The sequence below is a fragment of the Gavialis gangeticus genome, unplaced genomic scaffold, assembly GCF_001723915.1.
Source record: "Gavialis gangeticus isolate Ggan-Ray unplaced genomic scaffold, GavGan_comp1, whole genome shotgun sequence".
NCBI classification, from domain to species: Eukaryota; Metazoa; Chordata; order Crocodylia; family Gavialidae; genus Gavialis; species Gavialis gangeticus.
In genome coordinates, this window is record NW_017729032.1 from 8,410,143 (window position 1) to 8,432,865 (window position 22,723).

Below are 22,723 nucleotides of genomic sequence, written 5' to 3' on the forward strand. Positions count from 1 at the left end.
CCCTGCACCCCCATGACAGCCAGTGCCCCTCACTCCCAACCCACAGCCCCCTGGTGCTGCCATTGCCCCCCGCAGTTCCAACCCACAGTCCCCCACCCCAATGCCCCACATGCCCAACCTGCAGCACCCTGTTCCCCCAACCTTGTTGGAGGGGCCCAGCTGTCCCTGTCCTGCCTGGGCTGGAGCACAGTGGCTCTGATTCATGTATGTTTGGCCCCAACATGGGCTGGAGGGAAGACAAGGGGAGGCTTGTGGGACCCTCACCCTGGGATGGGGCTGCAGTACCCTGTGGGCAGCCTGGCCAAGGCCCTCTCCCTCTCCTTCTCCCCAGGCAGTGGGGCCTGTGCTGCTGCCTGGCCACAGAGCTCTCCACTGCCCTCCAGGCCCCCCTGCCCCTTTCCTCTGCTGGAGGGGCAGGCAACCTTCCCTCCCCCTGCCCTGTTGCAGCTGCAGCTCCTGCTCCTGCCCAAATGTCCGGGACTTTGCTGTGCTCCTGGGGTGGGAGAGGGGGAAGTGATCAGAGCCAGCAGGGAGCTCCACATGGGTCTGCTGCCTCTGCAGCTCCAGGCAGGTCTGTGCGTTCTCCCTGCTGCCTCCCATTGCCCTCCCCCTGCTCCGACCCCCATAGCAAAGGAAAATCCTGTGCAACACCCCCTCCCATGGCCCCGCCCTGCTGCCCCCCACCCATCCCACAACCACCTCCCTTCCTGTCTGTCTGTCTGTTTGTCCCTAATGCTCCAGGCCAATTGCTTCCTGCCTTGTGGAAGCCTAGGTAACATTATGGACAGACAGACACACAGACAGAATTAGTACAAATTTTATTATATTAGAAGAGAGATGGGAGCAATGACCTCAGGCAGCAGCAGGGGAAATTTAGCTTGGAGATTAGGAGGAACTTTCTGATGAGGGTGGTCAAAAATTAGAACAGGCTACCTACAGAAGTTGAGGAATGTCCAATCTTGGAAGTTTTCAAGAGCAGCTTGGACAGACACTTGGGTGGGATGGTTTAGTTGGTGATGATCCTACCTTCAGCAGGGGCGTGAACTAGGTGACCACATGAAGTCCCTTCCAGACCTACTTTCCTATGATCGTATGAACTTTTCTATTCATGAGAAATTTTAGATTGATTTGCTCCCAATGTATGACAGAACATTAATTCAAATCCTGAAAATGCCTATACTACAGGAAAAAAAAAATCCTATCCTATGATATCCCCTTGGAGGCCAGTCCGAGGGGTAAAGGAGTCTAGGAGAGCTGGTTGTATTTTAAAGAATCCTTACTGAGGGTACAGGAACAAGCAATCCTGATGTGCTTGAAGAATAGCAAATGTGGCAAGCGACCACCCTGGCTTAGTAGAGAACTCTTCAATGAGCTTAAACACAGAAATGGAGCTTATACAAACAACATGGAAGCTTGAACAAACAACTTGGGAGGAGTATAAGAATATTGCTTGGGCATGCAGGGATGAAGTCAGGAAGGCCAAAGTGCAACTGGAGTTGCAGCTAGCAAGAGATGTGAAGAGTGACAAGAAGGGTTTCTATAAGTATGCTGGCAACAAGAGGAAGGTCAAGGAAAGTGTGGGTCCCTTCCTGAATGGGGAGGCAACCAAGACAGATGGTGAGGAAAAGGCTGAAGTGCTCAATGCCTTTTTTTACCACACTCGAGACAGGCAAGGTCAGCTCCCAGACTACTGCACCAGACATCACAGTTTGGAGGAGGGTCAGCAGCCTCCCATGGTGAAAGAACAAGTTAGGGACTATTTAGAAAAGCTGGACATGTACAAGTCCATGGGGCCAGATACAATGCATCTGAGGGTGCTGAGGGAGTTGGTTGATATGATTGCAGAGTCACTGGCCATTATCTTTGAAAACTTGTGGCAATCCAGGGAGGTCCCAGACAAGTGGAAAAGGGCAAATGTAGTGTCCATCTTTAAGAAAGGGAAGAAAGAGGATCCAAGGACTGATAGACCAATCAGCTTCACCTCAGTCCCTGGAAAAATCATGGAGCAGGTCCTCAAAGAATCCATTTCTAAGCACTTAGAGGAAAAGGTGATTAACAACAGTCAGCATAGATTCACCAAAGACAAGTCATATCTGACCATACTGCCTGCCTTCTATTAGATAACTGGCTCTGTGGATGGCCAGCAGTGTGCCCTTGTTGCCAAGAGGCTAACAGCATACTGGGCTGCATTAGCAGAATCATAGCCAGTAGATCAAGTGAAGTAATTATTCTGCTCTATTCTGCACTGGTGAGACCAATCTAGAGTACTGTGTCCAGTTTTGGGGCCCCATTATAGACAGGATGTGGACAAGTTGGAGACAGTCCAGCAGAGAGCAGTGAAAATGGGTGGGGGTTGGGGCACATGACTTATGAGGAAAAGCTGAAGGAACTGAGTTTTTTTAGTTTGGAGAAGAGAAGATTAAGGGTGTTTGTACATGCCATGTTTTTTGCCCTTTCTTGTGCTGCAACGACATGACTGTTTGCACGAGCAAGTTTTCCAGACACTTTAAAAGTCTTTCTGACGCATTGAAGTAAAACTTCTCAGATGTAACTTAGTTTGACTCACCACAAATTAAAGCATACTGTCCATGGATTCATTGCATGCAAACACAAAGGCACTCAAAAATATGTAATGAACCTCCTTGTCCACCAGATGGCGCTACAATTTTTGGGGGGTTCACCCCTTCTAGTTGCTTCTGCTTTTGAATGGCTTCCGTTTTTTGTTTGTTTGGTTTTTTTTCTTGTGCCCTTTGCTGGCTCCCTGCTTCCACAGCTATGTGGCAGGGCATTGGGGTGGAGGGCCATGGGCCGTGAGGGCAGTGTTGGACCATCCCACTCTCCTGTGGCACCTGCTGGGGACCAGGCTTAATTCATTTGAAAACCTAGTGCGTGCAAATGCTGATGCAATGCTCCAAAGCTTAATTCATTCAAAAACCTAGTGTGTGGAAATAGTGATGCAACACTCCAAAATAAACAAGTTTAAATTTTATTAAACTATTTAATTTAATGAGGATTATCCCCCATGGTGTGTACAAGCAGCCTAAGAAGGGATTTGATAGCAGCTTTCATCTACTTGAAGGGTGGTTTCAAAGAGGATGGAGCTAGACTGTTTTGGGTGGTGACAGATGACATATCAAGGAGCAGTGGTCTGAAGTTGCAGCAAGGGAGGTTTAGGTTGAATATTAGGAAAACACTCTTACTAGGAGGGTGGTTGAAGCACTGGAACAAGTTACCTAGAGAGGTGGTAGAATCTCCATCTTTGGAAGTTTTTAAGGTCCAGCTTGAAAAAGTCATGGCTGGAATGATTTAGTTGGGGATGGTCCTACTTTGAGCAGAGGGTTGGACTAGATGACCTCCTGAGGTCCCTTCCAACCCTAATTTTCTATGATTCTATATATGAAAAGGAAGCTTTTTATATAACTCAATTAAAAGGTTGACTTTCTTTTACACTTAATTTCTCCCAGCAGTATTATTCATCCGCCAGACCGTGTTTGCCCAAAAGATATTTTAGTAAACACTCTCTGACCCAAATGAATCAATGGGATTCTGATTTTCAGAAGCTCATAGCCAATTTGTGCTCACAGCTGCTGTCAACATTCAACACATTTGTGTATAGAGACCTCTGTACCATTTGTGTATAGAGTTCCCCCATCTGTTTTCACCAATATCCACTTTTCATATATTTATGCATATACAAATTAAATACACGCTATTTAGGGGGCAGACAATTGTATGACAACAATTTTGAGAATTGGAATTTGGAATACAGACCAATGCTGTCTTTCACAGATAGGGGGTGATCTGTAAATTCTGCCATCATGGAGAATAGAAATATTCTGAGCCTTAGCATAGCTACAAGTGAGAGAACAAGGTCTGAGACAGCTGATGATGAGGCCCATAGCATGGTTGAAAATCTAATTTGAAATATACTGTGTAAAGAGAACTTTTATACCACTCTGTGTTAACTAGTCTTTTACCACATAAAGTCCAGTTAAGCCATAATTGGATGTATGGGCATTTCTAGCTAGTTTGCACTTCAGCATTCATGTCTGAAAGACATTAGTTGGTACATCTGGCTGGCTTATGGATATAATTATAACTTTCCCAGCTTAAGAGAATTATAGGATTTATTTTGTTCTATGGGATGGACATTTTTAATTTAGATGGACCTTCTTATTGAGAAATGCTCTGTCAAGAAAAGCTCTGCCATCAGTATTTGGCAGTTTCCAATGTTTCTCAAAACCAATGCTGGTATAGAAGAGTTAATCATACAGAACACTTGACTGGCAAGTCTGTGGATCCTTAGCATGAATTGAAAATGACAAATATTTGCATTATTTTTTCTCCAGTCGAGACTAGGGTATTACTCAGCCTGAACTGAAATTGAAAAGTTGATTTCTGTTATTTGTAGACAGAACACAACCATTCCATCACAAACATGAAGGATTACTGTGTTTATCCCCATTAGCTAGTTAACAGGCAATACACAAATAGGGACAGTCATGCTGTTGATCTTCCTCCTCCCTCCCCTCCACAGATAAACAGCAGCTCCACATATTCCATAAACCACCACCAGTTTCCCTGGCCTGCCCAGATCTTTGGGTGTACGTTCCTCATCAGACCCATTCTCAGCATACGGCTTTGGGGAAAGGAAACCTTAGCTTCATCCCTTGACCCCAGGACCTATGCACTTGTCAGCTGACTAATTAGCTCCACAGTAAATCATCAATGTCTACACATGCAGTACTATTAAGCCGCAGTAAACTAATAAACATTGCCATAGGATAGAACTGCCCACCACAAATATTATCCTACAGCAGCGTTATTTAGTGTGCTGCAACCCCCATGTAGACTCTAACAGGGCTGGTTGGGCACAGGGGTGCTTCAGTTCAGGGGCTGCCTGCTGGCTAGCCCCAGATTGGAGCACCTGCATGCTCAGACCAGCCCCTCGGCAATGTGCTGAACTGGGTCGGAGCAACCCCGGGCTGGCAGCATGACCCCCAAAGCTCTCTGCCAACTGGGGCTGCTCTGCTCCGACTCAACATGGTGCAGTCATAGAATCAATGAGTCGGAAGGGACCTAGACAGATCATCTAGTCTGACACCCTGCCATGGGCAGGAAGGAGCACTGGGGATGGCAGGGGTCATAAGACCCCAGCCAGGTGCCTGTCTAGTCTCCTCTTGAAGATTTCCAGGGAAGGTGAGAGCACCCTTACAGTGAAGTAGTTCTTCCTAACATCTAACCTAAACCTATTCTCCCTCAGCTTGTGGCCATTATTCCTGGTGACTCCAAGGAGTGCCCTGGTGAACAGACTTTCCCCGAGTCCCTGCTGGTGGCCCCTGATAAGGTTGTAGGCAGCCACAAGATCCCCCCTCAGTCTCCTCTTGCAGAGACTGAAGAGATTCAGGTCCCTCAGCCTCTTCTCATAGGGATGGCCACAGAGGCCCCCTACCATACAAGTGGCCTCCTCTGTACCCTCTCTAGGTTGTCCACATCCCTCCCAAAGTCACATGTGCAAGTGAGTTGCCTGGGAGCAATAAACTGTGACCTGTACTATGCTGGAGTCCATTCAGCCTCCCTAACTGCATGTATAAATGCTCCCCCAGGGTCTCAGTTTGGGCAGACAGAAAAAACAAAGGTAACCTCTGAAAATCTTAGTGTGGAAGTGTACCTTTGGCTGCCTGCCACTTTAAGGGCTGGGAGCAGACAACCAGCAGGTGCCTGATTAGGGTGATCATTTTAGGGCCGAGACACACAGGCTAGAGCAGCAGTCTGCTGCTTGCAGCTGAGAAGGCAACATCAGGCTGAGCTGCTGCTCACGGAACAACTCAGAGGTAAGGGGAGGGGCTTTGGGGAAGGAGGAGGCTCCTGGTCCTGGGCATGACCTCAAACTTCACCCTGCCAGGTTAAGGGGGTCTGGTAGGGCTGTCTGTGGCAGGGCAGCTCCCAAGAAATACCAGGCCAAGTACCCCACCCTCCCCCAATGAAAGGCGAGTAGGGGCACCTAAACTCTGGGCCTCGCCATCTGGTGGGTAATGGTGAGAGTAGTGTGGGCCAGGTGCACTAATAAGGAGACATCTGAGCCCAACAGGGGTGTGAGATCCCAGAGGGATCTTGTTGTGTGCAGTTTGAGGGCAGAGTAGGGTGGAACTGGGGCACCTGAAGGACTGTGCTAGCAGGGTATAGAGTAGGGCTGCAAGGATGGCTTGAAGGGTGGTACCTGGGCCAACCCCAAGTGTGTGTGCGTGAAACCAGTTGTCCAGTGAGGGACTTGGGGCAGAAGCAACCCAGTGTTCAGCACAAGGTGTTGCCATCTAGAGTAGGGGAGCACAAGAGAACCAAAAGTGCTGCCTGTGCTGTGCCAGAGGCAAGCCTGATGGCCATGAGGTTGCTCAAGGGAGCAGGGCAGGTTGTATGTGCCCCAGCAAGGGGTAGAGTGCAAGAGGCCCCTGTGAGAAGGGGCAGAGTGAGAGTGAGTGTGAGTATGAAAGAGGCCTAACAACGTACTGAGTTTGGACTGGCTTGAAACTGGGAAGCAATAATAATATTCTGGATGCTATCTACGAGGTATGGGCCACTGTGTAGGGCAGGTTTGGAGCCATGGATAGAGCCCCCTGGCATTGGGGTATTGAATGGGCAGCCTCCAGCTTAATATATCAGAGTAACATTCAAGTCATGGCAGGAGAGTCAGGCCAAACTGCCCTAGGCAAGTGGGTAGACTGCCTCGAGATCTAGCCCCAGAAAGGCCCCGTGTCACACTTAGCTTACACCATTTGCCCAGCTTCACATGAAAGTTCTGACAGAGGCAGAAATAACATCCAGTTTCTCAGGATTTTAACTTACTTTACCAGATAGCATTTTTCTTTTTCCCACAGTTCCTCACTTAACTCACCAGACACCTTCCACTGCGTGTTACACGCATAGGAGAGACTTCACACATAACTACCTTCTTTACCACACAATCTTGATTCTTCTCCAGAGTAGAACCATCCTAGTCCTTGAATGAGGCAGAGGTTAGGGGGGAAATTAGTACATGACCCTGTAATTTAGGACTACACTATAACGCTTATGGACAAGAAGGCTGAATTAAAGACAGCCGGCAATTTCTAACCTTTGAACGCTTGACATGGCAACATTAGTAATAGCCTTTTAACCATTTTTTTTCTTATAGATACCCACACACACTTTGTTATTCTGTTCAACTGGCAACATTTAGAAGAAGTGAAGCAAATCAAATGCAATTTGAGAACTCATCTATTTCAGCTCCACTCAAACCAAATCAGTCTGTTGAGAATTGCAGTGATCGTATGGATAATTAGCATTGTCATTGTTGTATTTGTTTTTTTTTATGAGACTTTAATGTGTTATTTGTTTCTTCCCCCTCCCCGTTTTCTCTACTCTTGGTATTTTAATATGAATTATTTAGTCAGAAAAGACTTCAATGAATTTGTGACAGCAAATGAATTGTAAACTGTCCGCCCACAGTTGGCCTTTTGTTTGTATTATGTTAGCTATGATTTTTGTTTGTTTGTTTTGTTTTGTTAATATGGATTAGTTTTCTTTCAGGGGGAAAACAACGCTACTGCTAGAATAGCATCCATTCCAGTACCATGACTTCTGGCTCTCCATAGAAGGCACAACCTTTATCAGCAGACCTTGGAGGTCCAAGAGATATGCTTACGGCCTCCTGATTCATGAGGCTGCAAGGGGTGCTCCAGCATTGAAGGTGGCTTCCTGAAGATGTAAGCAAGCAAGCAGTCAATCCATCTTGAAATCTTGCCAAGACATACTATTTTCACCCATCCACAAGTCAAAAACAAATAAAATGATTTTTCCTCCATTTTTTCCAAATCAATTCACTTGTACATTGGGATGAAGCATGGGAAAGTGTACCGGGGGCTCCTAACCCCTGCTACTTTGAGACTGAGAGAGCTGCAGACACAACCTGCCAGCTGATGCAGGCAGCTTGGGGCCCAGTTCAAGAAAATAAACAGCTAAGGGAAGACAAAGATGGGTTAGCTGTGGGCTACTATATGGCGAATAAGAGTCTGCGGGCAAGTGTCCTTGTTATAAGCCACAAGAGGCAGAGCCCAAGCAGGCAGCTAAGTAGTAGCTGAAGTGCATTGGAGCAGATGGCAGCAATGAGAGGAGTGGGGTCAATCAGTGGGCTCAGAGGAAATCCCTATGCCAAGTTGGGAAGACTATGTTCCAGAAGGGGTGGGGGACCAGGGTACCATCAGCCTACCTCTTGGGCCAGTCTGACCCTGAACTCTGAAGGAAGAGAACCTGGAAATGCAAGCTGCTGAACAGTTATACACAAGCAAATGCAAGTACCTTTCAGGGAACCAACATAAATGTGGGTGAAGAGGTTGCTGTTAGACAGACACACAAAAGGTTTTAAGTATTTGGCTTGGGTTGTTGTTTTTTTTTTTTATGTGGACCATTTTACTATAAGGCCTGGGAGTGGCTGAAGGGGAGGAAAAAGGCCATGATGGGTGTCTGGGAAGGTATTCCACATATTGATTAGTGGGCCAACGTGAGACTAACAGTCAGGGGGCTAGAAAAGAGAGCCCGAGAGAAACTGGTAGAAGGCAGGGCTGACATAGGGCTCAATGGCTTGAGCTGAAGGGGCAGGTAAACCAATGGACTGAGCTGAGAGGCAAGCATGCCTACTGGACTAAATGGAGGGGCTAGTGATAGAGCCAGAGCCAAAGACTGAGGATCTGAGGAGCTGGCTACAAAGCCCACAGGGGGAAAAAAGACAAAATCTTGATTAAATAAGAGCCTAGATACGCGGCCCAAGAGTGACCAGCCAGAAGGTGGAACTGCAGACCTGAGGGAGACTGGTGGCAGGAAAAGACCGCAGGTCCTGAAGGGATCAGTTGACGGCAGAGATGGCAAGCACCAGGAAAGGGCTGGTTCGTTAGATAGTTAGGAGGGGACTAAAGAAAGAAAGAGCCCCAAACAGCAACTTGGTGTTTACAGGGCCAGGGTATAATGACTCAGGGTATAAGGATCTGTAGCGGTGCTCTACAGACCAAGGAAAAGTAAATCCCAGAGAGAGGGAGATAGTGGGAGAACGAGTTGGCTGAGGCCAGTCATAACAAGCAAGGACTTGCTCGAACAAGGAAGTGCAGAGACTGGGACCAACCAACTCAGCCTGATGATGAGCAGGGCAGAGTAAAACACACACCGCTGACTCTGGAATTGTGCAGCCAGCCTCCCATATAAAATTGTGCATGAAGAAATGGCAGGAGAGGGCAAGGGAGCAGGGTGGTACTATGAGAGGCCACAGTCAGAAGAAATAGGACTAGGGTGGCTGCTGGAAAACACCCCACAACAGTCTAGAGGTGAATCTTGCAATGATAAGGTCAACCCAAATGGTAAGTTATGATTATTTGGAAAGAGGGCTTATAGTGAAAGTTGTGAGAACTCCAGGGTTTGTTGACCTTGACAGCACTCTGAAACACCTATCTGTTCTCATTGGCTTGTGTTCAGGATGTGAGTTGAAAGATAAGGGATAGTTAAATATGGCATGATTAAAGGGTGAGCACTGCTTTCTAGCCTGAGTTGGCTTTGAACACCAGGTGTCATTGGGCGCAAGTTGAGCACAAGCTGAAAAGCTTTGCTATTTGCTATTCAGTGAATGTGTTAAAAATCATCCTTATCTCCTTATCCAAGAATATACAAAACTCTTAAGCATATGCTCAAGTCATATTGATTTAGGTGGGATTTACACCCATGCTTAAAATGGTTTTGGTAGCAGTGCTTTCTTCAATCTTGGTGCTTTCATAATTAGGACTGGTGAAGCCACACTATTGAGAACAATAGATTTTGCAAAGCTCTGGGCCTTTTGTAAATATAGTAATTTCACAACTAGGTGTCTAAGTGAGAGCTCAGCCCTTTAAAATCTTCGCTCTTAGATGTTAACCATGTGTGAAACTGTCAAGAGTCATTATACCCTGGCCCTGTAAACACCAAATATTCACTGAGCTGTGCAACTAGAGTCCATTTCTGGGTAAGATTAAAGTCAAAAAGACAGTCCACATACTTAAAGTGAAGCCCATGAATACATATCTCCTGCATCAAGGACCAAGTCATCAAGCTTAATTATGGTTTTTACAATATTGGGATATTTTTGGGTATAGTCACCACCTCATGGGAAATAGGGAATTTATGTCCCTTCATTATTAGCCGTTACTAACCAACTTTTAGTGCAAATCAGCTATAAAAATAGCAAAATGAAGATGCTTTGCTGTAAATTTTAAACCATGGAATTTATGAGGGCAATAATTTCCCCGTGAAAAATTCCCATTTATTGCATGTTCACATTTGGTTTTAAAGATCTAACCATTGTGATTTACACACAACATTGCACAATAATTTTACAGACGTACAACTAATTCTCATAGGTCTATACAGTAACAATAAGGACAATAACACTGTGTGCTTTGGGTTATAAAATGACAACCACAGAGAGCAGAAAAAATATTCCCTTTTCCCAGCATCATGTACAGCAAAGGTAAATTAACTAGGTGCATTAATGACAGTGCTGTATTGATCACTGCCAGAAGCAAAACACAATGTATAAGAGGGAAAAAACAAAATAAATTAATAACATCTTGGGAAAAAAATCTAAATCCCTAATCGAAACAGAACTTTTACCATGGAAAAGACTCTGTTAATCCATCATGGACATTTTTATCGGTATCAGTGTTGTAGGAGATGCTCATATACCCCATGGCATACAACAATATAACACCCTATAACAAATAGATGATAGACCACTACTCCAAAATGGTACATACATCATCCAGCAGTTCTTGGCTTTTTATTCCTTTAACTGTTATACAATAATCCTGATTCTCTACACACTCATGCACCTGCTTATCTTTATTCACACAACGATATAAACAGGAATATTCACACAAGTAAAGTTAAACAAACAAAATGTTCATGCCATTGCAGCCCAAACTGGTTTTTAATCAACATGCTGTTCAAGGATCCTGTAACATCTTGCTTATAATCACAATAATTTAATAGCTTGAGGACAGCCCTCTGTGGTTCTCTAGATGTTGGATATGATTCTAGCTCCATGCCATCTGCAGCTCTGGGCTGACTGCAGCTTAATAGTGATCATTCTTGGCCAAAAATGTAAATGTGATTCACATTATAGGTCTATTTTTAATTTCTTCTCATAACATTGTTGTCCTTTTCTTTGATCCTTCCACTTACTTCCAGGCAGCACTGTAATGTGAATGCACTTTGCAGGAGCACATCAAAACAGCTAATCACTGCCTTGGTGCATGAGCTGATTAACCCATCAATCCACTAGACTGGAATGAGGGGGCTGCATTTTCTGAACCCATGCAATTTCATTGGCACAGTCCTTAATAACTAGTTATAAAAGACCATAAACATTCATCCCAATGAATTTCAATTGAACACCTCATAATGAAGCCAATAATCATGCAGAATGTAAAATTGTTCTAGGTGGTAATGAATGCATTTTTAAGGGATGGAGGGCAAATAAAAAAAAAAAATTGAGAACAGAACAATGGACAACAGATTGCAAGTCACCCTAGTTCTGTAAAGATCACATAAATTCATATCCCTACAGAAAAGAAATCTGGACTTGTCATGTGGTTGGCCATTGGACAGATCTTTCGGTCTGTTCATCAGTCTATCTGCTATAATTATTCCCCTGCTGCCTTTTGAACATTGTATGGAAATACACAAAAAACTTTCAAGATGTTTTATCCAGATTAAAAAGCTCTTGAGCCTAAAATTTATCCACAGAAACAAGTTCTACTAAAAGCTCCCACAAAGCTCAGGCCTGAAAAAGCCTATCGAACCTCCAGACCCACCGCAATGAGCCTAGTTGCCCCAAAAAACATTGGGCTGCTGACTGCTGCAGCACCTAACCTACCCCCAGTAAAAGAGAGAGAGGTTTAAGAATGGCACCCACAAAAGCTAGTGCTTTAGTTAGAAGCCAGCTAAGCTAGTCAAGAGAATATACAGAAGAAAAGAGAGCATATCTTAAAACCAGCCTGTCTAGGCTTTAGGCCCCTACCTCTGGGATGTGCTGGTGGATGTCTCTCATGATGATTCACATCCTTTACTTTCTCCTGCAGCCAAGGTACATTTTCAAGCATAGACAGCAGTGGTGACAATGTCCTTAACCCTTTCATCCAGTACCTCAAGGGCTGGGGCACTCCCACAGGAGACCCAGGTTAAATTTCCTCTTCAGCCTATGCGGATTTGAGCTTGTATGCCCTTCTGCAGAAGAAAATGATCCAAAATACAGGGTATTTTTCAAGTGAGGGGGAGGGGCAATTTCTCGTAAAGGAGCTGTTCCAATTTGCACAGACTGTATAAAATATTTATATATAGGGCTAATGAGCAGGGCCAGACACAGGCATGGGCCTACCGGGCGGCTGCCCAGGGGCCGGACAGAAAGGGGGCCCGAAAATGGTCATTTAAAAATTATTATTATTATCATTATCTCTGGCAAAGAGGGGCCCAATACTAAAAGCTTGCCCGGGGCCACCAGGTGTCTAGGTATGGGGCTGCTAATGAGAGGGCGAGACAGCAGGGCTTCATAGCTTAGTAAAGGAAGCCCTAGAGTCCAAGCCATGCTCTACTGAATATTTTGCTGCTTTATAGCAAGAACTTACTGGAGCAAGAATTGGAATTGAGATCTCACATTTTTTCCAGGTGAATGTCTAACAGTTCATGGACAAGAGTCATTAGCACACTGAAGATTTGTAGGCCCAACCTGAAATCATCTTCCCTCTTCCTCAAAAGCAACTACCTAAAATGACAGAAGGCCTTTACATCTGATCAAAAGGCACCAAAATCAACAGAAGGTCTCCCAAGGATTTTAAAGGGTTTGGGATCAGGCCTTTCAGCAGCTCTGAGTCATTCCAAATATACACACACAACAAGGTTTTAATGAGAGTTTTCAATTCCTGGAGGTGGGGGCAACAACACTGCATGAATTACGACAGAAACCTCTCTCAGAGCTGTGTTCTCTTTTAGATTATTATCAACATTTAAAATCAGACAGCGAAAGACATTTGTATTCTTTTATCATTCAAATGTTGACATATTCTATTCACTGGGAGAGGGAAAAGATTTTTTTTTTAAATATATATATAAAAAGAATACAGTAATTACTGTCCTTGCTTAGCACAACTTTGATGTTGGGTTGATTATGTAACAGATTCTTTAATAAACCGAAATAAAGAGGAGGGAGGTAGCAAGTATGCCTTCTAACTATAATGACAAATAATAATGTGCTTCCCCTAAGCTCAATTAATATGGATAAGCATTTAAAGGATTAGTAAAGTGTCTTTTTGAAATCATTACTCTGATTAGCATTACATTAGTGCACACAAACCTTGGAAAAAATGAAATAAGCATAAATGCTTGGTCACAAAGGAGACTCTACGTTCTTGCATAATAATGCAATGCATAGTCTGCTTCTCCTATATTCATTTCTATTGGATAAATGCGTGGATTATAAAACCCACATGGCCTTTGCTACTGTGCCAGAGTGCATTCTTTTTATGTTGCACAAATTTTCATTAAAAACCCACAGAATGCTTCTGTACTTTCAGAAATTAAGCTTCATCATCATGCTTTACAGTGAAAGCTCTCTGGCAATCAAAAAGACCTTTTGTTATAAGCATGTACAGAACCCAGCAAAACTGGGTACTTATCCCAGGTTAGAAATTGCAAGCACCCTTGTAATACACAACGCAGATACTCTGTACTAAACAGCAGTGTCCCTTGAGGACACTGTGGCGGCAGATATAATACAAAGTCATAAGGCTCAATTGTAACTGCTGCCAACAAAGGGCAGATAGGTGTGTTGCCCAAGGATAGACCAGAAAACAAAATTGTAGTTTTCTGCTGGTGGAAGATTCAGACTTCTCTCCTTTTCATGAAGCAGCCCCTTCCACCCACTGTACTTATCAACTACAGTGTGGAGCAAGGTGGCAGGAAAGCTTGGTTTCCTGCCACTTTCCAACCACATGCTTGGAGAGTCTGGGGCCAGAAACCCTGCTGTCTCAACTAGGAAGGGCCATAATAAGGGCCTTTTTTATTACTCCCACATGTAGCTGAATAGGGATTGTGACCTGCTCATGTATTGCAAGAAGTAGCCCAGTGTCCTGGAGCTGTTACCATAGAATCAGTCATAGAATATAGAAATGAAGGGCTGGAAGGGATCTTGAAAGCTCATCAAGTCCAACCCCTGCTCTGGGCAGGAATACTGCTGACATCAAATGATCCCAGCAAGGTGTCTGTCCAGTCTCCTCTTGAAGATTTCCAAGGTTGGGGACTGCACCATCTCCCTGGGAAGTCTAGTCCAGATTCTGGTCACCCTTACCATAAAGAAGTTCTTCCTTACATCCAACCTGAAACCAGCCTCCAACAGTTTATGGCCATTGCTCCTTGTCCTTCCCTGGGGCTCCCTAGCGAACAGTTTTTCTCCCAGCTCCCGATATTCACCCCTTACATACTTATAGATGGCCACCAGGTCCCCCTTCAGTCTTCTCTTCCCCAGGCTGAACAGTCCCAGATCCCTTAGTCTTTCCTCATAAGGTTTGTACTCAAAGCCCTAAGTCATTCTTGTGGCCCTTCTCTGGACCCTTTCAAGATTCTCCACATCTTTTTTGAAGTGCAGCACCCAGAACTGGACACAGTCCTCCAGCTGGGGTCTCATCTATGCCAAGTAGAGAAGAAATATCACTTTCTTAGCCCTGCTTGTGATCCACTGGTTAATGCATCCCACTATGCTATTAGCTCTGTTGACTACAGCATCGCATTGGTGGCTCATGTTCATCCCGTGATCAACCATAACCCCAAGGTCCCTTTCAGTCATTGTGCTGGCCAGGACATCTCTTCCTAACCTATATTCATGTCACTGGTTACTTCTCCTCAGATGAAGCACTCTGCATTTGCCCTTATTGAACTTCATCCAGGTCCGCTCTGCCCACCTTTCCAGCTTGTCCAGGTCTGCTTGTATTCACATCCTATCCCCTAGCATGACCGCTTTTCCCCATAACTTAGTATCATCCACAAACTTAGCCAGAGTGCTTTCCACAGCCTCATCTAAATCGTTGATAAAGATGTTGAACAGGATGGGGCCAAGAAACGAACCCTATGGGACACCATTGGCCTCCTCCCACCAAGACCATTGTGCTGACTTTAGGTATTATAGGGCGTATGACCTCGGCCGAGAGATTGCAGGGAGCTGGACCCAGGCTCCCTGCAATCTGCCTGCTGTCTGCATGCTGAATCTCCCTGCATGCTGCCTGCTGTCACAGGCAGGCAGCATGCTTCAGCACTAGGGCAAGGGCTAACCATAAAGACGCTCTGGCGGCCAGAGCTTCTCTATGGAGCACCCAGCCTCCAGTTGCCTCAGGGTATGGTCTGGGGCCGTGCCCTGCCCTGCTTTTTTTCTGTGCAGGTTTTTTTGATCCCTGGATATCCAGGGGTCTAATTTTGCCCCTGCGCTGCAAGGAACATTTTCTCATTCCTACACATGCCTCTTGCAGCATCTCAAAGGGGTCTGAGATGCTGCAAGAAGCACATGCGGGCTCATCTGGACGCATTCTAAGTGGTATCAAGTCATTATGGTAATGAAGAGTTTTAAAAAGGAATCTGAACAAGTATAATAAAATTGTTGTGTAGTTAAAGGATTTTAATGAGGAGCACCTCCCAACCATGTTGGTAAAAGCGGCTTGCTTAGAAATATAACCAGTGGGCGATGGAGTCAGACATCCTGGGGTAACTGGACACAGGAGTTGGTACCTCCACTAGGAATGAGAGATGAAAGGTAAGATGAGGTGCACTGAAAGTCAAGTAATTTATTTTTGATGTAACAGAAGTGGGAGCCAGTGAAGGGATTCAAAGCAAACAAACAAACAAACAAAAAGTAGATGAAAAGGTCAAAATGATGGGTTAGGAAAATGATTTTTCCATCACAGGCTGGAACGTTACTACAAATACTTATTCTATGCATCTTTGTTAGCAGCTAAATACAATTCATTTATTTTCCTGTTCTGTTTATTGTTATAGCGGACAAAACACATGGGCTTCCTAAATCAGAACTAAGAACAAAATCATGTTTTCTCAGCCTGGGGTGTATTCTTCCCAGATCACAATTTTTTCTAGGATTATTTCTATTTTTTAACTGAATTGATTTCAAAGACTTTCAAGAGCTAAAAGAAAACTGTTTGCATATCATATCTAATGAAAAAAAAGAGAGTTTCAGTAGTAAAAATGTGTGGGGGAGGAAAGGGGTGTGAAGCTGAAATGAATGTTTCTAGTGATAAAATTAATATAACCAGTATCTCAAAAAAGTAGCCCTGTTGGTTTTTCTTGTTGATAAAATTGAGAATCCCTTATGTGATTTATTTTCTCTCTTTTTCCCAACTAGATGCCTGCTTTGCAGTAATGTATGATTTATAGTACATTTAAACAGACAAACTCTATGAACCACCAAAGATTAGTTCAAGGTCTGCTGCACAGAAGCATATTTGTTTAACAAGGTTTTGAACGGGGATTTGGATTCAAGCCTGCTTTATTATTCTGATATACACCTCTTGCTCCTGGTGCAATTTGAAGCTACTTCTCTCTTTCCGACTGTTAATTACCCTTTTCTAATTTTGTCAACAAATCAAGTTGATAATTTGCTATATTATTCACCAAACTGAGACCTCGACCTAGCAAGACACTTCAGACTGGCACAACTTAAACATGTGAGCACTAAGAAACTGGAAAGACTGGCTTTTTGGATGCAGTATAGGACAGAGACTCTAAGGGTGTCTGTACTCCAGGGTTGGGAGGAGGGGGCTTTTCTAATTAAAGTGGCTCCCAGACAGCTGCTCTAATTAAAACTCTGCAGCATCACATGTATTCAGCATTTCACATTTCAAAATGGCCACGATGGCACTTTAACTTGTTCAATGAGTTTTATTTAAAGCAACCCTGTCACCATTTTGAAATGTGGGATGCTGAATGCACACGATGCTGCAGCATGTTGGAGCATCCTAATTAGACTTAATTGAGTCTTCTCATCAAAGCACATGTATAGGCACCCTAAAATCTTAGGGTATGTACAGATGTTGCACTCAGATCTATCTAACTAGGGTTCAGTCAACCTAAGTACCAAACTGTACAAACATTCAAAAAAGTTAGATTGGCCAAACATGGCTAACCCAATCTAATTTTAGTTCACCCAAGAGGTGAACTACATAGATCAAGCTAACCTGTGCACAATCTAACCTGAATGTGTGTACCAGTGCAACCCCCCCAGAAGGACAACCCTTGCTGTGGACACACTAGGTCCTTCTCCCCACCCCCTGCTCCCTCTCTCCCCAGCACGCAGACTTATTTAGATCACGTTCCTGGCATGACTCCCAACACTGGTGAATGTGTGCACATGTAAGCCCTGATCTATGACTATGAGGCTTAAAGTGAGCTGCATGATTGCAGATCAGATCCTGGGAATGTGCACATTCGTAGCGCAGCCCCAGGGCTGGGAAAGCCCAGCTGCTGGCCCCAGCCTTGGGCTGCCCTTTTTCCTTCCCTACTTCCCAACCCTGATAGAGCTATCTTTAGCTGTCCGACCCTTCCACCCCCAGACAATCCCTTCTGCCCCCGCAGACCCACCAGTCCCCAAATGCTGCTAAACCCAAGCTGAGCTGCTAGCCTTCCCAATCTTGTCAGCTCCACCCTGTAGACCTGCTAACCTCTCCAATCCCACCAACCCCCCTGATCCCACAAAACACCCCTCCCACAGACCCATGAGCCCCTTACAGAGCCCACCAACTGCACCATGGACCCACTAGCTCCCTTGATCCTGCCCACCCCAATTGACTTAGATCAGGCTCCCAGACCAGATGAACATCTCTACAGCCAGCATCCTATCTACAACCATGCTGCTTAAGGTAAGCCACATAATTGTAGATCAGATCCCACAAACATTTGTACATGGCCTTAGATGCAGCCAGTGGCCGTCACATTCTGCTCTTTAGGTGAGCTATTTTCAATTCACCCAAGGTTAAGAAAAGAATTGGGCAAGGGGGGTGACTTTGTGCTTAAAGTTAAGCATATATTTAATGCTTTCCTGAATTGTGGGCTTATTTTAAACAAGCAAACAAGAATTTATGCGAGTGATTCTCAACCAGGGTGTCCTGCTGGCCTGGGGTGCCTCAGGATCCTTTCAAGGGTTCCACACAATGTTCTAGTGCAAACAAAATTTGCAAAATAAACCCAGAGGTTTCAAATAGGAATCCACAGTGTCAAAAGCAGTCTGACCTGCTGTTGGATTTATGAGTTCTTTGCAACCAGAGAATATCTCTGTTATTTTTCCTTAGTAAAAAAAAAACAAAAACCAAACCCTGCCCCAAAAGCTAAGAGCTGACATTTCCTGAGGGGTGCCTGAAGTCTAAAAATGTCAAGAATCATTGATATATGCCATGCGAGTTTTGCTGTTTTATTTGCCACATGTATTATCAGTAGATAAGTTAACATGTTTAGCTATGAAGAGAGACACCCATTAAAAATCACATTTAAACTCATTTTTGTACACTGAGATGAAATGAAAGAGACCTTAAAGAAAGTTCCTTAGAAAAACTCCCGCGCATGATCAAATCAGGAAGTGATTTTATCTTCATTGGTTAATGTTTGCATTCCACAAAACTTGGTTAAGAGGAGGTTGCTGGGCCCTTTAACTACTGCTTGGGCTCCAGTACAAGCTGTGGGAAGCACTGTGCCTGAAGCCGGGATAATGCTTCTCAAAGGTCTAGGGAACCAAACAACTACACTATCCTTTAACATACCTTCTTTCCTGGCTCTGTAGTTGGCCAGCTCTGCTCACTGATGTAAGGGGGGTGGTAATGTGAGAACCCCATGCTACTCGGTCTGCTTTGGAGAGCTGAGTGTTGCCAGCAGTATTAGTGATGCATGTTCCAGATGCTGAGGGTAGCCAAGCACAACAATGCACCCTGTTACTGCATGGGAAGCTGTAATTGGGCATGGAGATCCATATAAATTAGAGATGGAAGAGACTTACAGCACTGGGTAATCCATGCATCCAGTCACAATGCAGATTTAGTCCTTCCTCTACATTTCTGAATGCTTTTCTCACTTCTGTGTCTTTGTTTATGACACCATGAAGCTTTTAACCTTAGAAGATGTATTCTACAGGTAATATTTAATATTAGGAACTTTCATCTCTTAAACCCAACTCCTTCCCCCTATTTTACCCCTCCCCCAACACAAAAAGCAGTTCTTTTTCATTTTTACACTTTTAAAATAGTCTGTTATATCTCCCTCTGAAGGGCTGATACTGCTTCTTCTCAGTCAATGGCAAAACTCCCAGCAACACCTATCACTAGATTCAGGTGCTTATTCATAATTTAGCTCTTTAATTATTCCTCATTAATCAGTCTCTCTAGCCCCTTAATCATTTTTTAAATTCTCTTCCATGAACTCCCTCTAACTTTATTAAGTCTTTCTGGCAGGCAGAGTTTACATAGTATTTCGGATGCAATCGAGCCAGAGAAACTATCATTTCCCTGATCAAGGACATGATATCTCTGTATATGTAGTGCTCAGTCATGTTTTTTGTAATATCACACCACTAGCTCATCTGACTTTCATTTGCTGTTCCCTGTCACCATTTGGTCTCCCTTGGTGTTGCTGGCTTCTAGATTTCTTCCCCTTCTTAAAGTAGGTCTATCCAATTATTAAAAACACAACAGCATTATCTTGTGGCTTTCTAAATGAAATTTAACATTTTCAGATGCTACTAACTGAGCAGTATGAGTAAGGAATACAAGGAAGAAGTAACAAAACACCACTTAGGAGCAAATTATTCCTCTGTCTTCCCTGGTATATACAGCATCACTCCACTTGGTGGTGTTTATTAATCCCCTCATCCAGTTTGTTAAAGATCATGTTGCATATGCCAATATGCAGAATGATGGGAGAGTGGTTAAAGTGTCTCCCTATAGCTTAGGAGATATGAGTTCAAGCTTCACTCTGGACTCATGCCAATGGCTGTTGTCACTGGCTAGGGAGAGAAGTTACATATAAACTGGTTTAAATGATCACAAACTGGTTTAAATCTGTAACAGAACAGAAGCCCAGTGCATGTAAGCCAGTTTCAAGATGGGAGAAACTGGTTTAAGATAAACTTGGTTGAATGTAGCTTCAGACTTAACTGATTTGGGTCAAACCAATTTATGAAACTTCTGTCTCAGACCCCTTCCTGCTTCAAGTTCAATCATAGTCCCCCAGCATCCCAGCATGCTTTGCCTCCCTGTCTGTGCTGGGCTGTGCTGTCTGCTCCAAAAAGCATGCCTGGCCATGCCCCTCTGCTCCCTAGCTGGAGCAGTGAGGGCTGGCAGACAAGGGGGGGCAAGGTAAGCCCAGCTAGGGATGCAGCCCAGCCTATGGAAAGGCGGTGCTTCCCCCCACCCTCAAACAAACCCCAGATGGGGTCTGGGGCCAGGGCAAGGTACTAACCACCCCTTCTCCTGCTCAAACTTACTGCTGGCTGCAACTATGGCCTGTTCTGGGCCCCACCAGTGCTGGCCTTGGGACATTGGTCCCAAGGTGGTGACCAGGGAGCGGGGCACCTATGAAGGGGCGGGGCTACCCATGCAGCCCTCGACAGCCTGCCAAAGCTGGGTAAGCGGCCGTCTGCCCAAAATAATTGCCCTTGTGGGCAGGAGGAAGAGGAAGTGAACACACAGCCAGAGAGCTGTGCTGTAGCATCCCCTGGCTTCTGGCCTGAGCCACTGCAGGCATGTGGCTATATTTCCTGAATCAAAGGTAAATGTGTGTTCACTTCTGTTTCCATTTAATCTCTGCAACTTAGACCAACTTGCAAAGACTGAATTGGGCTTTTTGACTCTGTACTTAGCAATTGAACCCAGCTATAAATGGTTGTTCGGGCTGTAAATCAAAGGTGGCCAGAAATAACATTAACTACATTATTACCGTGTATGTTATTTATTAAACAGACATGATATGCATAACAAGGCTCAGCAGGACTTGCAGTTACCCTTCACTGATGGCCCTTCCCATGTTTTTCCAGCTCCAAAGCCATTCTAATATTTATAACAGTAATCACAAAGGCCAGTATTTGTACTGAGTTTAAAAGACGTTGCTTTCAGGTAGAAGTTAAAAGATACATGTCCTAAATGGGAAACTCTTCACCCATGCCTGAGACACAGACACTTGAACAGAACAACTGCACAACAGTTTAGTACAGCAAGAGAAGAATATCATAACTAATTGAAGCCGCAGGGGCAAGTTAGATTGGCAGAATGTAATTACCAGAGTTGGAATCCTGCCAGGACACCTGGGCCAGCTCATGCTCTTACAGAGAATGGTAAAGGATCATTACTGACCGCATGTAGTCAGGACTTCATTTTACATCTCATCCAAAAAAGACATCACCTCCAGCAGTGCAGCAGCAGCCCTTCATACCACGCTGGGACTTAGATTGAGAGACAGTCAATCAAATGAACAGTTGACACCACCTTTCCCACCACCTACCTGTTCCCTGGATGTCTCCTACAGCTTGACCCTGATTACCTGGCTGCAGATAAATTATTAAAGTTCGGTATTGGATTTCTGGCCTTGTTAGTTTTGAAGCCCTTGACTTGTTTTAGTTTTTGCAACCAGAACTGGCCTCTCATCTCTAATCACATCCAAAATAATCCAAACGGATATTTGTTTTTCATATATTCCCATTGCTTTGGGGCTTTTATTTTATTTATTTTTTTGCACGCAGAAACCACAGACCGTAGTCTTTTAAAATTGGAGATATGATGCTAAATACTTTCTTCCTGACACGTGAGGTTTTTGCTGTTGGACCGTCTAGGCCAAACTTAATAATGACAGGGGGGCTAAACCTCCTCTCCTGAAGAGAGAGAGAGACAAGGAGAGATAACAATATTACAGACACACACACACACAAATAAAACACACACGCACATACATATACATGCATACACGTGTGTGTGTGTGTTTGTGCGCACACGTGCATGTGTGTGCATGTGCAAGCTCACATACATTGCGGTCTGGCCATATTCTAAATCACTCATTTGAAAGCAGCCCTCTCCGGTTCCATCCCATCTCCACCCCTCTCCCACCTTTCCCCCCTGGAATGAATAAGGTGTACTTATCCATGGACAAATCTACTGGCATTCAAATGGTTAAACATAAAATTGAAGCCAAGATTTTTTAGTTAGCTTAGCTTAGCTCTCTTGATTTTTGCTTTCAGGCTATGACTGTACCAGTTACCTGCCAAGTCAGATGTGCCACAATGTGGTGTTTAATTAGAGCTGCTCAAGCTATTAGTTATCATTAGTTGGTCTTCACACCAGAGAGAGAGGAAAAAAATAAAGTTCCCTCCTGAGGCTTTACTGGCTTATGTAGTCCCAAAGACAGGTCAGAAGGACTGAATGAAACACATATGTCTTCTCATGCACTACTGCGAATTTGATGCCATTGTCAAACAATGTCACTTTGACACATGGTCACACCAGATAATAAGATAACGAGGAAAAGCAATAAAAAGGAACTGAGGTAGGTCATTCTTGACCCAATCTGCCATTCACCCAGGGGAAAATATCAGATAATAGTGCAGTTGTTATGACTACATCCTTGAATACCTCAGAAACTAAATAAA

General features: G+C 44.4%; 1 long non-coding RNA gene across 1 annotated transcript; it reads right to left on the bottom strand.

Moving 5' to 3' along the window:
• Positions 1-2,438: 2,438 nt before the first annotated feature.
• Positions 2,439-22,473, bottom strand: LOC109302985. Its single transcript, XR_002098977.1, has 3 exons — positions 22,459-22,473; positions 9,116-9,118; positions 2,439-2,659 (listed from the first exon to the last, which is right to left on the bottom strand). It is a non-coding gene; the product is annotated as an uncharacterized LOC109302985 (long non-coding RNA).
• Between the last annotated feature and the right edge of the window lie 250 nt (positions 22,474-22,723).